At 45.8% G+C, this 19,955-nt stretch overlaps 2 non-coding genes across 2 annotated transcripts; both read left to right on the top strand.

The window, feature by feature from the left end:
• Positions 1 to 5,188: 5,188 nt before the first annotated feature.
• On the top strand, positions 5,189 to 5,307 carry LOC138360392 (5S ribosomal RNA). The gene has a single exon (XR_011226340.1). It is a non-coding gene; the product is annotated as a 5S ribosomal RNA (ribosomal RNA).
• Positions 5,308 to 18,331: 13,024 nt separating this feature from the next.
• On the top strand, positions 18,332 to 18,450 carry LOC138360391 (5S ribosomal RNA). Its single transcript, XR_011226339.1, has one exon. It is a non-coding gene; the product is annotated as a 5S ribosomal RNA (ribosomal RNA).
• The last annotated feature ends 1,505 nt before the right edge of the window (positions 18,451 to 19,955 follow it).

Below are 19,955 nucleotides of genomic sequence, written 5' to 3'. Positions count from 1 at the left end.
GGAACCGACACCACTTTTAACAAGGCCGAGATCATGGAGCTACTGACCTCGACCTCTGGGGTAGCACCCATCGACGTCGTTATGGACGTTAAGGGACCCCAAATTCTCTTCAGTAGTGCAGCTGCACTAGAAACCCTTTTTACCACAACGTCGACCACTGCACTCGAGGCAAAGGGGCTAACACTCCTGCCTCCCCTCCAGTTCCATGCTATAAGAACAGTATTCATCCACAGAGTGAGTGCCATCATCGCCGAACAGCCCATCACTGAGATCGTGAAGAGCATAAACGCTCTGAACCGGTCTCTCACAGCCATCTCGGCCCACCTCATCCAGCAGGGTGAAAGCGGGAGGCCAACCCTCAAAGTCACCCTCAAGACTCCAGCAGAGGCTACTCTCGCGGCCGACAACGGACTCAGATGCTGTGGAGTGGCCTGCACACCCCACCAGATCACCAGGCAGCGTTACTTCCGCCTTCGTCAATGTTTTCGGTGTTATCAATACACCCACTACGCCCAGAAGTGCCCAAACAGGCTGCAGAAATGCAGCATTTGTACTGGAGAACACCATCACAGGACCTGCACAGCCACCATCAAGCGCTGTCTACTTTGCAACGGAGAACACACAGCCGTCTCTCAAGACTGCCCCACCAGGCAGGAAGAAATAGCGAAAATGATCGACGCCAGACCTCGAAATCCTACTCCAAGAATGAAATCTTTCAACATTCAAGCAGAAGCCTTCCCAGCACTCCCGACAAGTGGCGCCGCGAGCGGCGCACAACTCAACTACTGGACCAGCAGCTCCCGCGCCAGCCACTCAAGGTCACAGACAACACCTCTCAACCCAGCCAGCCAGCCGTCCTCACTCACGCCGCCTGCAGCCACCCCTGATAGCACTGTTGCAGCCCTGATACACTTCGCAACGGCGCTCTCAGGCGAAGATCTCAGACTACGTTATGAATTACTGAAGGAACTGTACAAGGAGAACAACCTACCATCGTTTGTGATACCAGAGGCCATGTTCACCTCCCGCTCTACTACAACAGAGGCCAACCCTACACCAGCCACTCCTGCAAACCCGACTACGGCAAACGACAGCACCCCAACGGCTTCACAACCGATCTCAACATCTGCTGAATCAGCAACTGTCATCGCACCTGAACCCAAAGTGACTACCAGCATAGCAGCCCCGAAAATGTTCAACCCATACACTACTGTCATGAGTTTTGTCGAAGAAAACACCGACCCGAGAATGCAAGAATTCCACGTACCACTGCGGGACCCAGTATATGAACACGAGGACGGGGACGGCTGCGAATTGTCAGAATTCGACAATGAATCGGTCTCCCCAGTAAGCCTAGATGGTCTGCGATCCCCACGCAGATTCCTGATTCACGACCCCAAGGACACAGAAGAACCATTGTCAATCCTGGACGTGGAAGCACGAACAATAACGAAAAAACACAGAAACGGCGAGGAAACTGTTACCAGGGTAGTAACTGACATGAAAACCCTGATGTACAACAGCGTATGGCGAGCAGCAAGAGAAGAACTGAACGATTATAAAGTAGTGACAAGACCCACACCTTCACCAAGCACGCCAACAGACCAAACTCCACGCAAGAGAACAAGGAAGAATAACAAGCCTAGCTTCAACACCAGACTCGCCCGAAGGTAGCCGCCTTCACCCCCCCCCCCCCTCTTTAGGGGTATAGGGACCTAATTTTGCTCGTTTTGAGGTGGTGGAACCCCTGCAAGCTTCGGAGCAGACCAACGTGCAAGACAGAAGACGGAAGACTCCAGCTTCAAAGAAGAAAGAAGACTTCAGCTTCAAAGAAGAAAGAAGACTTCAACTCCTAAGAAGAAAGAAGACTCCACACGTCATGAGGAAAGAAGACCTCACACCGCCGCCCCTCCCTCGGGACCCTGCCAGCCAAGCCTAAGCCGACCAGGTGTTCAAGTAGCCTCATATTCAGCCGCGCAGCTGGGTCTAGCCCTGGCTCTATCTCTACAACTCCGACGCTTCCTCTCACCCAAGCTATTCTTCACCTATACCCACTTCAAAGCTCACCCGAAGGGTATCTTGTCCTATATTTAATTCGATTCGGCATTCGTCAATTCGATTCACACAACTTCAACACCATGACTGGACGCGGCAAGGGAGGCAAGGGACTCGGAAAGGGTGGCGCCAAGCGTCATCGTAAGGTGCTACGTGACAACATCCAGGGCATCACCAAGCCCGCTATTCGTCGCTTAGCTCGTCGTGGCGGCGTGAAGCGTATTTCGGGTCTCATCTACGAAGAGACCCGTGGCGTCCTGAAGGTGTTCCTCGAGAACGTCATCCGTGATGCTGTAACCTACACGGAACACGCCAAGAGGAAGACCGTCACTGCCATGGACGTGGTGTACGCTCTGAAGCGCCAGGGTCGTACCCTCTACGGATTCGGCGGATAAGAGCTTGGCTAATCCATCGATTCCACCCACCACCACCTCAAAACGGGACCTAATTAGGTCCCTATACTTTTTTACTGAAGGGCTTAATAGACGATAACATAAATTGTTTTGATATCAGCTAGCACATTGGGTCTTATGAAATCTATTTTTTATCCTCGCATGCTTAAAGGGACTCTGATTGGGGAGGGAGGGGGGGGGGGAAGGTTTGTTACGTTATATACTAGCAGAGCAGGATCATTGGTGGGGGGGGGGGGTGAGGGGGAGAGAGAGAGAGAGAGAGATCTTTCCCAACTCTTCCTTTTTACATGAGTGAGCTACCCGTTTTATTCATTTTATCCTTCTCAGAGCTGTTTTGATAGTATCCAAATGATGGTAAATGAAAAGGGAGGACACGAATATCTACCCAGAATTCAGGACTTTGGTTTGGTTTGATGTCCATAGGGAATGGAAAGGATGGGGGAGGTAGAGGGATGGGGAGATGAAATTCAGGAAGAGGATGCGGGTGTAGAGAGAGAGGAGGTTTGAAAGTTCGGTGGCCTGTCCACCATGGGTTGACATTTTTGTATGTGTTGTTTGTTTGCGTATGTGTTATGTTGGGTTGGCAATCGATATGCATGTTTGAGTGCGAATCTTTTTCTCTCTCAACTTAGGTATACGTTTATGTCGTACCTAAAAGCGAGAACCACACTATTGGGACACGTATGCAAGGCCCAATTTTCCTAACAAGCACAGTTAATTTTGTTATTTTCGAACATTTCTTTCCAAATTGGTTTATCCAATTAACAGTATTATATTAAGATCATGAATTGCTGGGTTAGGTTAGGTTAGGTTAGGTTAGCTTAGCTTAGGTTAGGTTAGGTTAGGTTAGGTTAGCTTAGCTTAGCTTGGGTTAGCTTAGGTTAGGTTAGGTTAGCTTAGCTTGGGTTAGCATAGGTTAGGTTAGGTTTGATTACATTTCTATGTTAGATTTAACTCAAATTCAAAACAATTGCAGTCATTCGGCTTGTTAGTCAACTTGCCTCTAATAGGGGCAATTTGTCTAACAAGACTATTTAGTTTTGTGTGCATATATATATATATATATATATATATATATATATATATATATATATATATATATATATATATATATATATATATATATATATATATATATATATATATATATATATATATATATATATATATATATATATATATATATATATTATAGCTTCAAGACTCCGAACCAATATAGAAGCATCAAGAGGAAGTGCTTGTGTTATGGGCCAATAGGCCTTCTGCAGTTACTTCCATTCTTATGTTTTTATTCCCATTGGTTCGTGTTTTATCTTGTGTAAATGTCAATCACCTCACCAAAAACTTTGGTACCATATCACCTCACCCATGTATGTGTGTATATATATATATATATATATATATATATATATATATATATATATATATATATATATATATATATATATATATATATATATATATATATATATATATAATATACAGAGTAAATCTACCCCAAAAGTAATGATTTATTTGTCTACAAAACTAAACTCTTTTTGGAATCATATGAGGCCCCTCCACTGAGGGGGGAGGCCTGGATGTTTATTGTCATGTGTATTCATGCTGCTTGCATGTCGTCGTTTATTTTGCCTTTGTTGTTTTCTTGACAGCTTTCTTTGCCTTGGGTGGTTTGGGAGATTTTGAAGCTCTCTTTATTTTGGGCTTTTTGTTCCCAACAACAAGCTGCTGCTGCTGCTGCTTCTTTTTCAAGGCTGTAGGTGGTTTGTTGCTTGTGGCGGCTTTCTTGGGAGTTACCACGGCCTTCTTTGCTGCTGTAGATGGTTTCTTGGTTGTGGTGGCTTTCTTGGGAGTTAGAACGGCCCTCTTCTCTGCTACGGCCAGCTTGAATGATCCACTAGCTCCACTTCCCTTGGTCTGAACAAGAATGCCGTCAGCCACTGCTTTCTTGAGAAATCTTCGGATGTAAATGGCGATCTTGGCAGCCTCGACTTTGTTGTTGGCAACAACGTACTTCTTGATTGCTTGTAGAGACGAGCCCTTACGGTCTTTGAGTGCTGCGACCGCGGCTAGAACCATTTGACTAGTTTTCGGGTGAGCAACCTGGACGCGAGGTTTCCTGGTGGTGGCCACCACAGCAGCAGCAGCCGCAGCCTTCTTGGTAGGCTTTGCTTCTACCATGATGATGATGAGATAACCAAGGTGATGAGAGACGCTCAGACAGTCACGGGGGAATGATGCTGCCGCCGCTTGAGCCGAACCTATTTATGTGCCGGCACGGTACAGAAGCTGCAACCTGGCAACTCGTCCACCAATCACGACGGTTGGTTTTACGGCTCCGAAACCTGGATCCCATATCTTCTCTAAAATAGAAGCATTTGTTCATGTTCTTTGTAAAAGTATCATAAAGCAGGACAGATGAGACAAATATCATAAAAACTGAAGAGCAGATGAGCACACACATGTATGTATTACAAAAGAAAATCCACAAATTCATTAGAAATTGGCAGGGTAGGCTGAGGAAGTAGGTAGATGTAAAATGTCTGTAAATGGCGAAAGAACATAAACCCAAGACTGAATAAACGATGTTAAATATCCATGCCAAGGAGACAAAAATATGTTAGGATACAATTACCATTAAGACACCACAAGAAGGTCCGTATCCTGCCGTGATGACTAAAAAGAGTTGGTTATTAGCCACAATGTGTAGGCAGTCTCATGCCAACGGCCATACCACGTTGAGAACACCGCTTCTCGTCCGATCAGCGAAGTTAAGCAACGTTGGGTTTGGTTAGTACTTGGATGGGTGACCGCCTGGGAACACCAAATGCTGTTGGCAATAATGTTTTTTGTTTTGTTTTGTTTTGTTTCGTTTGTTTTTGTTTGAATGGCTGGCTGGCTGGCTGGCTCCACGGGAAATTCACGGAGTTGTGTGGAATAAGGCCTGGTAAAATGAATTAATATGTATGTCATGTTTAAAACAAACTCGCTTAATATAGTGTGTGAGGCTTTATACAAAAACAAACAACCAAAACAAAACATGTTGTATATATATATATATATATATATATATATATATATATATATATATATATATATATATATATATATATATATAGCTTAATCCGGGTTTGAACTCGCAACTCCAAGAATACGCATCACTTATATACACTTTACCACTGGACCACTGCAGGACACTTGATGCTGAGGTATCAATTTAATGACGTAAATGCCATTTCCACAAATAAATGATAATTTAAAAGTATTTGTATGTACAAATCTTTTCTGTTTAAAAGGCTACAATATCAGTTACTGATATAATTTGTGTTAATGTTTCTATACCCACAGGAAGGCATGTTTTTGCTTATATGTAAGGGGTACGGAGAAGGAATCCACAGACCATCATTCCCCTTCCCCCCCCCCCCTCCCACCTACTACCACCACCACCACCACCACCACCACTACTCACCACCAATCACCACCAATCACCACCACCACCAATCACCACCAATCACCACCACCACACCTAACCGAAAACCCCCTAACACATCAACCCTCCCCCCAATCAACAGGCGAAATAATAACCCTCAAATGCCTGCCTGCCTGCCTGCCAGCCAGCCAATACTAACGGTCTTCTCAGAAAGAAAATCTCTTTGTATCTGTATTACTTGATGAAATGTATGATTCTAATAATGAAAATAAATTGTTATGTCGGTTGTATGAGCATAATGACCAATATGCACGTGATATGAATGAATTAAATAGTGTAGTTTTAAGTAATTAGGTTGTAGACACATTAAGCGGATATGATATTTGACGCGTCCAGAACTGGTGATTTTTGGTTTAGTTTTAAATGCACCACCACCACCACCACCACCATTGCTTCCCCAGAGCCTAATTAAGGACCGGTAAAAGGAGTCAATATGTATGTCATCTATAAAACCAAAGAATGAATAAAAACACACACACACACACCTACATAATAGTACTAGGAAGATTGTATGGCATAAAAAAAAAAAAAAAAGTACTCCCATTGGGTCGTTTGAACTCGCGACTTCCAAAACACCAGCCACACACCTTACCACCCAGCCACCATAGAGTTGGTATAATTGTGCAACTTTAGTTATAAAACTAAAGTTCTTATTGTCTCAAATCTTATTGTCTGTTCTATGAAAAGGCATGATGTAAATTATGTATTTTTTGAATGATTGAATTGTAGGCACATTAAGCGGATTCGATATTTGATATATCCAGAAAAGGTGATTTCTGTTCAGTTTTAAAATGCATCACCGTTAACGCTAAAGGACTGGTAAAACGACTCGATGTTTGTCATTTTTAAAATAAACACTAAAACTAGGCCCTTAACATATATAATGTTTGAATATAAATTGAATGCATATAAATACAAAGTGGGAGTGGCTGGCTGGCTGGCTGCCTGCCTGCCTGGCTGGCTGGCTGGCTGGCTGGCTGGTTGGCTGACTGGCTGGCTGCCTGGCTGCCTGCCTGCCTGCCTGCCTGCCTGCCTGCCTGCCTGCCTGCCTGGCTGGCTGGCTGGCTGGCTGGCTGGCTGGCTGGCTGGCTGCCCGCCCGCCCGCCCGCCCGCCCGCCCGCCCGCCCGCCTGCTTGCCTTGCCTTGCCTTGCCTTGCCTTGCCTTGGCTGTCCTGTCCTGTTATTGCCTTGCCTTGCCTTGCCTTGCCTTGCCTTGCCCTGCCCTGCCTTGGCTGCAGCTGGCTGGCTGGCCGTAAATCAACTCTTAACAACACCACACCACACCACACCATCACTCATCACCCATCACCCACCACCGGCCCCAGTCTCCCAGCCTCTCTTATATACCCGAGCAGGCCCTTTAAATTATTTGAATTGTTGCACTTCGGCCAATGGCACGATCGCTGCTGCTCAAACATATTCTGGTTCACAAGTATTATAATATATTATATTATATTATATTATATATATATATATATATATATATATATATATATATATATATATATATATATATATATATATATATATATATATATATATATATATATATATATATATTTATTCATGAAACACATTAAAACCTTGATCATTTATTCATTCGTTACGTCTAGTGAAGAATTGCTTTTGTTCATTTGTATGATTAAAAATTGATAGAATATGAATTCCTCGCTTAAAGTAAAATATAAAATATATATTGGATTTATATGATTGGTTAATATTCCAAGTGATGCTGAATATCCCCTATAATTTTGTTTTGTTTGTTTGTTTGTTATGTACACATTCCAAATGAAATCAATATAAATGTTATTATTAATGTTTGAAAGTTGATTGTCTACTTGAATCTCTCTATTAAAGTGTGTGTGGCTCCGGATGGAGCCTGGTTATGGTATTTGTCGTGGTGGGTGGCAGAAGTGCTTACTTCTTCTCTGTCTTCTTTGGCAAAAGAACTGCCTGAATGTTTGGAAGAACACCTCCCTGTGCAATGGTTACGCCAGACAGAAGTTTGTTGAGTTCTTCGTCGTTGCGGATGGCCAACTGCAAGTGACGTGGGATGATACGGGTCTTCTTGTTGTCACGTGCGGCGTTACCGGCGAGCTCCAGAACTTCGGCAGCGAGGTATTCCATGACGGCTGCCAGGTAGACAGGAGCGCCAGCACCGACGCGTTCGGCGTAGTTGCCCTTACGCAGCAGACGGTGAATTCTGCCCACGGGGAACTGAAGTCCGGCCCTGCTGGAGCGAGACTTTGACTTGCCCTTCACTTTGCCTCCCTTGCCGCGTCCTGACATTGCTGCTGCTGTTGTGGGTTTGTGGTGGTTTTATGCCGCCCCGCAGATCGAGCTTCGTGTTATATACCCCGCTCAGGATCAAGGGAGCCCGCCACTGACCAATCAGCGCGCTCCGCCACGCGACCCGCTCTGAGCTGAGTCGCGAGCGGGATATAAAAGGAAAGCTCGCCTCGCGCAAAAGTTCATTATTGTATCGCAACGCCAGCCAGCACGAGCATCATCATGCCACCCAAGGCATCTGGAAAGGCTGCCAAGAAGGCCGGAAAGGCCCAGAAGGCCATTGCCAAGGGCGATAAGAAAAAGAAGCGCAGGAGGAAGGAGAGCTACAGCATCTACATCTACAAAGTGCTGAAGCAGGTCCACCCCGACACTGGTATCTCTTCCAAAGCCATGTCGATCATGAACTCGTTCGTGAACGACATCTTCGAGCGCATCGCCGCCGAGGCTTCTCGCCTGGCCCACTACAACAAGCGTTCCACCATTACCAGTCGGGAGATCCAGACGGCTGTAAGGCTCCTGTTGCCCGGAGAACTGGCCAAGCACGCCGTCTCTGAGGGCACTAAGGCCGTCACCAAGTACACCTCCTCCAAGTAAACGGCTTACTTACTGCCCTGTGGTGGTGGCTTGGCCTCAAACCAACAAACTCGGCTACCATTGGAGCCACACTTTAATTTCTAAAGAGATTGTGAGTGTTAGACACCAATACTATTATAACAAAAACCTCTGTCACTGAAAGCAAATAGCTATAAAATGAGAATATTTATGAAACTGTCTGTGTGTGTTTCTCTCTCTCAGTGTCTGTCTGTCTGTCTGTCTGTCTGTCTGTCTGTCTGTCTGCCTGCCTGCCTGCCTGTCTGTCTGTCTGTCTGTCTGTCTGTCTGTCTGTCTGTCTGTCTGTCTGTCTGTCTTGTCTGTCTTGTCTGTCTGTCTGTGTGTGTCTCTCTCTCTCTCTCTCTCTCTCTCTCTCTCTCTCTCTCTCTCTCTCTCTCTCTCTCTCTCTCTCTCTCTCTCTCTCTCTCTCTCTCTCTCTCTCTCTCTCTCAACACATATAAGCACTCGGTATCTTTTTTCTAGAGATTAGAGATTCATTGTTATGTTCCACATTAGGATTACTATGCAGGCCACCCTCTTAGGTTTGAAAATGTCAAGAAAACGGTTAATTTAAAATGTCATCTCCTAACTTAACAGATTAAGCCAGAGGACCGAAAACAGAATAAAACAGGACTGGACAGTATATGTCACTTATACAAGCTGCTTTTATTTCTAGTACAGTATGACAATTTTTATTTTGGGGGGGGGTGATCCTTGACAGTGCATAAGAGTGAAAAGCGACGGCGTTTTGTTTGTAAGAGAACAGGTTGTACTACAAATGACTTGATTTATTGATATCACATGTATGTATGACACCTAAATTATGCTAGGAATGTCTGAAATCTCCTTAGAAGGATATTTTGGCCCTGAGAAGGGCCGAGTTTGGTGTATACTAGGGTGGTCGATTTAGCTTATGCACGCTCTCCACGGATACGGCGAGCAAGCTGAATGTCCTTTGGCATGATGGTGACACGCTTGGCGTGGATGGCACAGAGGTTAGTGTCCTCGAAGAGACCGACCAGGTAAGCCTCGGATGCCTCCTGTAAAGCCATGACGGCAGACGACTGGAAGCGAAGATCGGTCTTGAAGTCCTGGGCAATCTCGCGCACCAGACGCTGGAAGGGAAGTTTCCTGATGAGCAACTCGGTGCTCTTCTGGTAACGACGGATCTCACGCAGGGCGACCGTTCCGGGCCTGTAACGGTGAGGCTTCTTCACACCCCCTGTGGCAGGAGCAGACTTGCGTGCTGCCTTGGTGGCCAGCTGCTTACGAGGAGCCTTGCCTCCCGTGGACTTGCGAGCAGTCTGCTTGGTGCGAGCCATGGTGAACAACTGTGGTTTGTGATGGCCGGCGCCGAAAAATTTTTGCTTATATACGCCGTCTCGAGGCGCTTGCTCGAGCGCCATTGGCTGCTCGACTCGCCTACGTCACCCCGTTGCCCCTCCCCTCCTTCCTCTGGCTGCAGCCAACAGGCGGCTCACCTCAATCACTATTATCGCTGATTTTGCTCTATTTTTTGGATTTGTGCAAAAGTCATTTCACAGGGACGTGAAACAGACGAGTAGGCAACTGCAGTTTTGAAAGCGTTGTGAGAAAGCCGTGTCTACTCGACCACAAGCGTAAAGTAAGGGCAGGCAGGAGTTGCAATGCTACTAGTACGTCCGCTTGATGGGATATAGTCGGGAAATCGTGCGGGCTTGCACCTAGGGTAAAGCCTAGGGCTTGCACCTAGGCTTGCACTTGCCGGGTGGGTAAATATTGAGCAGCAACGTGAGCGCTTCCCTCCTGATTTCTAGCGTGGTGCCTGCATAGGCATCATGCTTTTCAGAGTGAAGGTGCGGTTCCGAGGAACCGACACCACTTTTAACAAGGCCGAGATCATGGAGCTACTGACCTCGACCTCTGGGGTAGCACCCATCGACGTCGTTATGGACGTTAAGGGACCCCAAATTCTCTTCAGTAGTGCAGCTGCACTAGAAACCCTTTTTACCACAACGTCGACTACTGCACTCGAGGCAAAGGGGCTAACACTCCTGCCTCCCCTCCAGTTCCAGGCTGTAAGAACAGTATTCATCCACAGAGTGAGTGCCATCATCGCCGAACAGCCCATCACTGAGATCGTGAAGAGCATAAACGCTCTGAACCGGTCTCTCACAGCCATCTCGGCCCACCTCATCCAGCAGGGTGAAAGCGGGAGGCCAACCCTCAATGTCACCCTCAAGACTCCAGCAGAGGCTACTCTCGCGGCCGACAACGGACTCAGATGCTGTGGAGTGGTCTGCACACCCCACCAGATCACCAGGCAGCGTTACTTCCGCCTTCGTCAATGTTTTCGGTGTTATCAATACACCCACTACGCCCAGAAGTGCCCAAACAGGCTGCAGAAATGCAGCATTTGTACTGGAGAACACCATCACAGGACCTGCACAGCCACCATCAAGCGCTGTCTACTTTGCAACGGAGAACACACAGCCGTCTCTCAAGACTGCCCCACCAGGCAGGAAGAAATAGCGAAAATGATCGACGCCAGACCTCGAAATCCTACTCCAAGAATGAAATCTTTCAACATTCAAGCAGAAGCCTTCCCAGCACTCCCGACAAGTGGCGCCGCGAGCGGCGCACAACTCAACTACTGGACCAGCAGCTCCCGCGCCAGCCACTCAAGGTCACAGACAACACCTCTCAACCCAGCCAGCCAGCCGTCCTCACTCACGCCGCCTGCAGCCACCCCTGATAGCACTGTTGCAGCCCTGATACACTTCGCAACGGCGCTCTCAGGCGAAGATCTCAGACTACGTTATGAATTACTGAAGGAACTGTACAAGGAGAACAACCTACCATCGTTTGTGATACCAGAGGCCATGTTCACCTCCCGCTCTACTACAACAGAGGCCAACCCTACACCAGCCACTCCTGCAAACCCGACTACGGCAAACGACAGCTCCCCGACGGCTTCTCAACCGATCTCAACATCTGCTGAATCAGCAACTGTCATCGCACCTGAACCCAAAGTGACTACCAGCATAGCAGCCCCGAAAATGTTCAACCCATACACTACTGTCATGAGTTTTGTCGAAGAAAACACCGACCCGAGAATGCAAGAATTCCACGTACCACTGCGGGACCCAGTATATGAACACGAGGACGGGGACGGCTGCGAATTGTCAGAATTCGACAATGAATCGGTCTCCCCAGTAAGCCTAGATGGTCTGCGATCCCCACGCAGATTCCTGATTCACGACCCCAAGGACACAGAAGAACCATTGTCAATCCTGGACGTGGAAGCACGAACAATAACGAAAAAACACAGAAACGGCGAGGAAACTGTTACCAGGGTAGTAACTGACATGAAAACCCTGATGTACAACAGCGTATGGCGAGCAGCAAGAGAAGAACTGAACGATTATAAAGTAGTGACAAGACCCACACCTTCACCAAGCACGCCAACAGACCAAACTCCACGCAAGAGAACAAGGAAGAATAACAAGCCTAGCTTCAACACCAGACTCGCCCGAAGGTAGCCGCCTTCACCCCCCCCCCCCTCTTTAGGGGTATAGGGACCTAATTTTGCTCGTTTTGAGGTGGTGGAACCCCTGCAAGCTTCGGAGCAGACCAACGTGCAAGACAGAAGACGGAAGACTCCAGCTTCAAAGAAGAAAGAAGACTTCAGCTTCAAAGAAGAAAGAAGACTTCAACTCCTAAGAAGAAAGAAGACTCCACACGTCATGAGGAAAGAAGACCTCACACCGCCGCCCCTCCCTCGGGACCCTGCCAGCCAAGCCTAAGCCGACCAGGTGTTCAAGTAGCCTCATATTCAGCCGCGCAGCTGGGTCTAGCCCTGGCTCTATCTCTACAACTCCGACGCTTCCTCTCACCCAAGCTATTCTTCACCTATACCCACTTCAAAGCTCACCCGAAGGGTATCTTGTCCTATATTTAATTCGATTCGGCATTCGTGTGTATCAAGCAGGAGAGGAAGCTTGCACCTAGCACTGCCGGGTGGGTAAATATTGAGCAGCAACGTGAGCGCTTCCCTCCTGATTTCTAGCGTGGTGCCTGCATAGGCATCATGCTTTTCAGAGTGAAGGTGCGGTTCCGAGGAACCGACACCACTTTTAACAAGGCCGAGATCATGGACCTATTGACCTCGACCTCTGGGGTAGCACCCATCGACGTCGTTATGGACGTTAAGGGACCCCAAATTCTCTTCAGTAGTGCAGCTGCACTAGAAGCACTTTTTACCACAACATCGACCACTGCACTCGAGGCAAAGGGGCTAACACTCCTGCCTCCCCTCCAGTTCCAGGCTGTAAGAACAATATTCATCCACAGAGTGAGTGCCATCATCGCCGAACAGCCCATCACTGAGATCTTGAAGAGCATAAACGCTCTGAACCGGTCTCTCACAGCCATCTCGGCCCACCTCATCCAGCAGGGTGAAAGCGGGAGGCCAACCCTCAAGGTCACCCTCAAGACTCCAGCAGAGGCTACTCTCGCGGCCGACAACGGACTCAGATGCTGTGGAGTGGCCTGCACACCCCACCAGATCACCAGGCAGCGTTACTTCCGCCTCCGTCAATGTTTTCGGTGTTATCAATACACCCACTACGCCCAGAAGTGCCCAAACAGGCTGCAGAAATGCAGCATTTGTACTGGAGAACACCATCACAGGACCTGCACAGCCACCATCAAGCGCTGTCTACTTTGCAACGGAGAACACACAGCCGTCTCTCAAGACTGCCCCACAAGGCAGGAAGAAATAACGAAAATGATCGACGCCAGACCTCGAAATCCTACTCCAAGAGTGAAATCTTTCAACATTCAAGCAGAAGCCTTCCCAGCACTCCCGACAAGTGGCGCCGCGAGCGGCCCACAACTCAACTACTGGACCAGCAGCTCCCGCGCCAGCCACTCAAGGTCACAGACAACACCTCTCAACCCAGCCAGCCAGCCGTCCTCACTCACGCCGCCAGCAGCCACCCCTGATAGCACTGTTGCAGCCCTGATACACTTCGCAACGGCGCTCTCAGGTGGAGATCTCCGACAACGATATGAATTACTCAATGAACTATACAAGGAGAACAACCTACCACCGTTTGTGATACCAGAGGCCATGTTCACCTCCTGCTCTACTACAACAGAGGCCAACCCTACACCAGCCACTCCTGCAAACCCGACTACGGCAAACGACAGAACCCTGACGGCTTCTCAACCGATCCCAACATCTGCTGAACCATCAACTGTCATCGCACCTGAACCCAAAGTGACTACCAGCATAGCAGCCCGGAAAATCTTCAACCCATACACTACTGTCATGAGTTTTGTCGAAGACAACACCGACCCGAGAATGCAAGAATTCCACGTACCACTGCGAGACCCAGTATATGAACACGAGGACGGCGACGGCTGCGATTTGTCAGAATACGACCAAGAATCGGTCTCCCCAGTAAGCCTAGAAGGTCTGCGATCCCCACGCAGATTCCTGATTCACGACCCCAAGGACACAGAAGAACCTTTGTCAATCCTGGACGTGGAAGCAGGAACAACAACGAAGAAACACAGAAACGGCGAGGAAACTGTTACCAGGGTAGTAACTGACATGAAAACCCTGATGTACAACAGCGTATGGCGAGCAGCAAGAGAAGAACTGAACGAATATAAAGTAGTGACAAGACCCACACCTTCACCAAGCACGCCAACAGACCAAACTCCACGCAAGAGAACAAGGAAGAATAACAAGCCTAGCTTCAGCACCAGACTCGCCCGAAGGTAGCCGCCTTCACCCCCCCCCCCTCTTTAGGGGTATAGGGACCTAATTTTGCTCGTTTTGAGGTGGTGGAACCCCTGCAAGCTTTGGAGCAGACCAACGTGCAAGACAGAAGACGGAAGACTCCAGCTTCAAAGAAGAAAGAATACTTCAGCTTCAGAGAAGAAAGAAGACTTCAACTCCTAAGAAGAAAGAAGACTCCACACATCATGTGGAAAGAAGACCTCACACCGCCGCCCCTCCCTCGGGACCCTGCCAGCCAAGCCTAAGCCGACCAGGTGTTCAAGTAGCCTCATCTTCAGCCGCGCAGCTGGGTCTAGCCCTGGCTCTATCTCTACAACTCCGACGCTTCCTCTCACCCAAGCTATTCTTCACCTATACCCACTTCAAAGCTCACCCGAAGGGTATCTTGTCCTATATTTAATTCGTTCGTTCGTTCGGCATTCGTCAATTCGATTCACACAACTTCAACACCATGACTGGACGCGGCAAGGGAGGCAAGGGACTCGGAAAGGGTGGCGCCAAGCGTCATCGTAAGGTGCTACGTGACAACATCCAGGGCATCACCAAGCCCGCTATTCGTCGCTTAGCTCGTCGTGGCGGCGTGAAGCGTATTTCGGGTCTCATCTACGAAGAGACCCGTGGCGTCCTGAAGGTGTTCCTCGAGAACGTCATCCGTGATGCTGTAACCTACACGGAACACGCCAAGAGGAAGACCGTCACTGCCATGGACGTGGTGTACGCTCTGAAGCGCCAGGGTCGTACCCTCTACGGATTCGGCGGATAAGAGCTTGGCTAATCCATCGATTCCACCCACCACCACCTCAAAACGGGACCTAATTAGGTCCCTATACTTTTTTACTGAAGGGCTTAATAGACGATAACATAAATTGTTTTGATATCAGCTAGCACATTGGGTCTTATGAAATCTATTTTTTATCCTCGCATGCTTAAAGGGACTCTGATTGGGGAGGGAGGGGGGGGGGGGAAGGTTTGTTACGTTATATACTAGCAGAGCAGGATCATTGGTGGGGGGGGGGGGTGAGGGGGAGAGAGAGAGAGAGAGAGATCTTTCCCAACTCTTCCTTTTTACATGAGTGAGCTACCCGTTTTATTCATTTTATCCTTCTCAGAGCTGTTTTGATAGTATCCAAATGATGGTAAATGAAAAGGGAGGACACGAATATCTACCCAGAATTCAGGACTGGCAATCGATATGCATGTTTGAGTGCGAATCTTTTTCTCTCTCAACTTAGGTATACGTTTATGTCGTACCTAAAAGCGAGAACCACACTATTGGGACAAGTATGCAAGGCCCAATTTTCCTAACAAGCACAGTTAATTTTGTTATTTTCGAACATTTCTTTCCAAATTGGTTTATCCAATTAACAGTATTATATTAAGATCATGAATTGCTGGGTTAGGTTAGGTTAGGTTAGGTTAGGTTAGGTTAGCTTAGCTTAGGTTAGGTTAGGTTAGGTTAGGTTAGGTTAGCTTAGCTTAGCTTGGGTTAGCTTAGGTTAGGTTAGGTTAGCTTAGCTTGGGTTAGCATAGGTTAGGTTAGGTTTGATTACATTTCTATGTTAGATTTAACTCAAATTCAAAACAATTGCAGTCATTCGGCTTGTTAGTCAACTTGCCTCTAATAGGGGCAATTTGTCTAACAAGACTATTTAGTTTTGTGTGCATATATATATATATATATATATATATATATATATATATATATATATATATATATATATATATATGTCGTACCTAGTAGCCAGAACTCACTTTTCAGCCTACAATGCAAGGCCCGATTTGCCTAATAAGCCAAGTTTTCATGAATTAATATATTTTCTCTAATTTTTTTCTTATGAAATGATAAAGCAACCCATTTCATTATGTAAGAGGTCAATTTTTTTTTATTGGAGTTAAAATTAACGTAGATATATGACCGAACCTAACCAACCCTACCTAACCTAACCTAACCTATCTTTATAGGTTAGGTTCGGTTAGGTAGCCGAAAAAGTTAGGTTAGGTTAGGTTAGGTAGGTTAGGTAGTTGAAAAGCAATTAATTCATGAAAACTTGGCTTATTAGGCAAATCGGGCCTTGCATAGTAGGCTCAGAAGTGAGTTCTGGCTACTAGGTACGACATATATATATATATATATATATATATATATATATATATATATATATATATATATATATATATTATAGCTTCAAGACTCCGAACCAATATAGAAGCATCAAGAGGAAGTGCTTGTGTTATGGGCCAATAGGCCTTCTGCAGTTACTTCCATTCTTATGTTTTTATTCCCATTGGTTCGTGTTTTATCTTGTGTAAATGTCAATCACCTCACCAAAAACTTTGGTACCATATCACCTCACCCATGTATGTGTGTATATATATATATATATATATATATATATATATATATATATATATATATATATATATATATATATATATATATATATATATATATATATATAATATACAGAGTAAATCTACCCCAAAAGTAATGATTTATTTGTCTACAAAACTAAACTCTTTTTGGAATCATATGAGGCCCCTCCACTGAGGGGGGAGGCCTGGATGTTTATTGTCATGTGTATTCATGCTGCTTGCATGTCGTCGTTTATTTTGCCTTTGTTGTTTTCTTGACAGCTTTCTTTGCCTTGGGTGGTTTGGGAGATTTTGAAGCTCTCTTTATTTTGGGCTTTTTGTTCCCAACAACAAGCTGCTGCTGCTGCTGCTTCTTTTTCAAGGCTGTAGGTGGTTTGTTGCTTGTGGCGGCTTTCTTGGGAGTTACCACGGCCTTCTTTGCTGCTGTAGATGGTTTCTTGGTTGTGGTGGCTTTCTTGGGAGTTAGAACGGCCCTCTTCTCTGCTACGGCCAGCTTGAATGATCCACTAGCTCCACTTCCCTTGGTCTGAACAAGAATGCCGTCAGCCACTGCTTTCTTGAGAAATCTTCGGATGTAAATGGCGATCTTGGCAGCCTCGACTTTGTTGTTGGCAACAACGTACTTCTTGATTGCTTGTAGAGACGAGCCCTTACGGTCTTTGAGTGCTGCGACCGCGGCTAGAACCATTTGACTAGTTTTCGGGTGAGCAACCTGGACGCGAGGTTTCCTGGTGGTGGCCACCACAGCAGCAGCAGCCGCAGCCTTCTTGGTAGGCTTTGCTTCTACCATGATGATGATGAGATAACCAAGGTGATGAGAGACGCTCAGACAGTCACGGGGGAATGATGCTGCCGCCGCTTGAGCCGAACCTATTTATGTGCCGGCACGGTACAGAAGCTGCAACCTGGCAACTCGTCCACCAATCACGACGGTTGGTTTTACGGCTCCGAAACCTGGATCCCATATCTTCTCTAAAATAGAAGCATTTGTTCATGTTCTTTGTAAAAGTATCATAAAGCAGGACAGATGAGACAAATATCATAAAAACTGAAGAGCAGATGAGCACACACATGTATGTATTACAAAAGAAAATCCACAAATTCATTAGAAATTGGCAGGGTAGGCTGAGGAAGTAGGTAGATGTAAAATGTCTGTAAATGGCGAAAGAACATAAACCCAAGACTGAATAAACGATGTTAAATATCCATGCCAAGGAGACAAAAATATGTTAGGATACAATTACCATTAAGACACCACAAGAAGGTCCGTATCCTGCCGTGATGACTAAAAAGAGTTGGTTATTAGCCACAATGTGTAGGCAGTCTCATGCCAACGGCCATACCACGTTGAGAACACCGCTTCTCGTCCGATCAGCGAAGTTAAGCAACGTTGGGTTTGGTTAGTACTTGGATGGGTGACCGCCTGGGAACACCAAATGCTGTTGGCAATAATGTTTTTTGTTTTGTTTTGTTTTGTTTCGTTTGTTTTTGTTTGAATGGCTGGCTGGCTGGCTGGCTCCACGGGAAATTCACGGAGTTGTGTGGAATAAGGCCTGGTAAAATGAATTAATATGTATGTCATGTTTAAAACAAACTCGCTTAATATAGTGTGTGAGGCTTTATACAAAAACAAACAACCAAAACAAAACATGTTGTATATATATATATATATATATATATATATATATATATATATATATATATATATATATATATATATATATATATATATAGCTTAATCCGGGTTTGAACTCGCAACTCCAAGAATACGCATCACTTATATACACTTTACCACTGGACCACTGCAGGACACTTGATGCTGAGGTATCAATTTAATGACGTAAATGCCATTTCCACAAATAAATGATAATTTAAAAGTATTTGTATGTACAAATCTTTTCTGTTTAAAAGGCTACAATATCAGTTACTGATATAATTTGTGTTAATGTTTCTATACCCACAGGAAGGCATGTTTTTGCTTATATGTAAGGGGTACGGAGAAGGAATCCACAGACCATCATTCCCCTTCCCCCCCCCCCCCTCCCACCTACTACCACCACCACCACCACCACCACCACTACTCACCACCAATCACCACCAATCACCACCACCACCAATCACCACCAATCACCACCACCACACCTAACCGAAAACCCCCTAACACATCAACCCTCCCCCCAATCAACAGGCGAAATAATAACCCTCAAATGCCTGCCTGCCTGCCTGCCAGCCAGCCAATACTAACGGTCTTCTCAGAAAGAAAATCTCTTTGTATCTGTATTACTTGATGAAATGTATGATTCTAATAATGAAAATAAATTGTTATGTCGGTTGTATGAGCATAATGACCAATATGCACGTGATATGAATGAATTAAATAGTGTAGTTTTAAGTAATTAGGTTGTAGACACATTAAGCGGATATGATATTTGACGCGTCCAGAACTGGTGATTTTTGGTTTAGTTTTAAATGCACCACCACCACCACCACCACCATTGCTTCCCCAGAGCCTAATTAAGGACCGGTAAAAGGAGTCAATATGTATGTCATCTATAAAACCAAAGAATGAATAAAAACACACACACACACACCTACATAATAGTACTAGGAAGATTGTATGGCATAAAAAAAAAAAAAAAGTACTCCCATTGGGTCGTTTGAACTCGCGACTTCCAAAACACCAGCCACACACCTTACCACCCAGCCACCATAGAGTTGGTATAATTGTGCAACTTTAGTTATAAAACTAAAGTTCTTATTGTCTCAAATCTTATTGTCTGTTCTATGAAAAGGCATGATGTAAATTATGTATTTTTTGAATGATTGAATTGTAGGCACATTAAGCGGATTCGATATTTGATATATCCAGAAAAGGTGATTTCTGTTCAGTTTTAAAATGCATCACCGTTAACGCTAAAGGACTGGTAAAACGACTCGATGTTTGTCATTTTTA

The sequence above is a fragment of the Procambarus clarkii genome, unplaced genomic scaffold (genome assembly GCF_040958095.1).
Source record: "Procambarus clarkii isolate CNS0578487 unplaced genomic scaffold, FALCON_Pclarkii_2.0 HiC_scaffold_109, whole genome shotgun sequence".
Taxonomy (NCBI): Eukaryota; Metazoa; Arthropoda; class Malacostraca; order Decapoda; family Cambaridae; genus Procambarus; species Procambarus clarkii.
The sequence above is the reverse complement of the archived record's forward strand: the minus strand, read 5'-3'. Positions and strand labels throughout refer to the sequence as shown.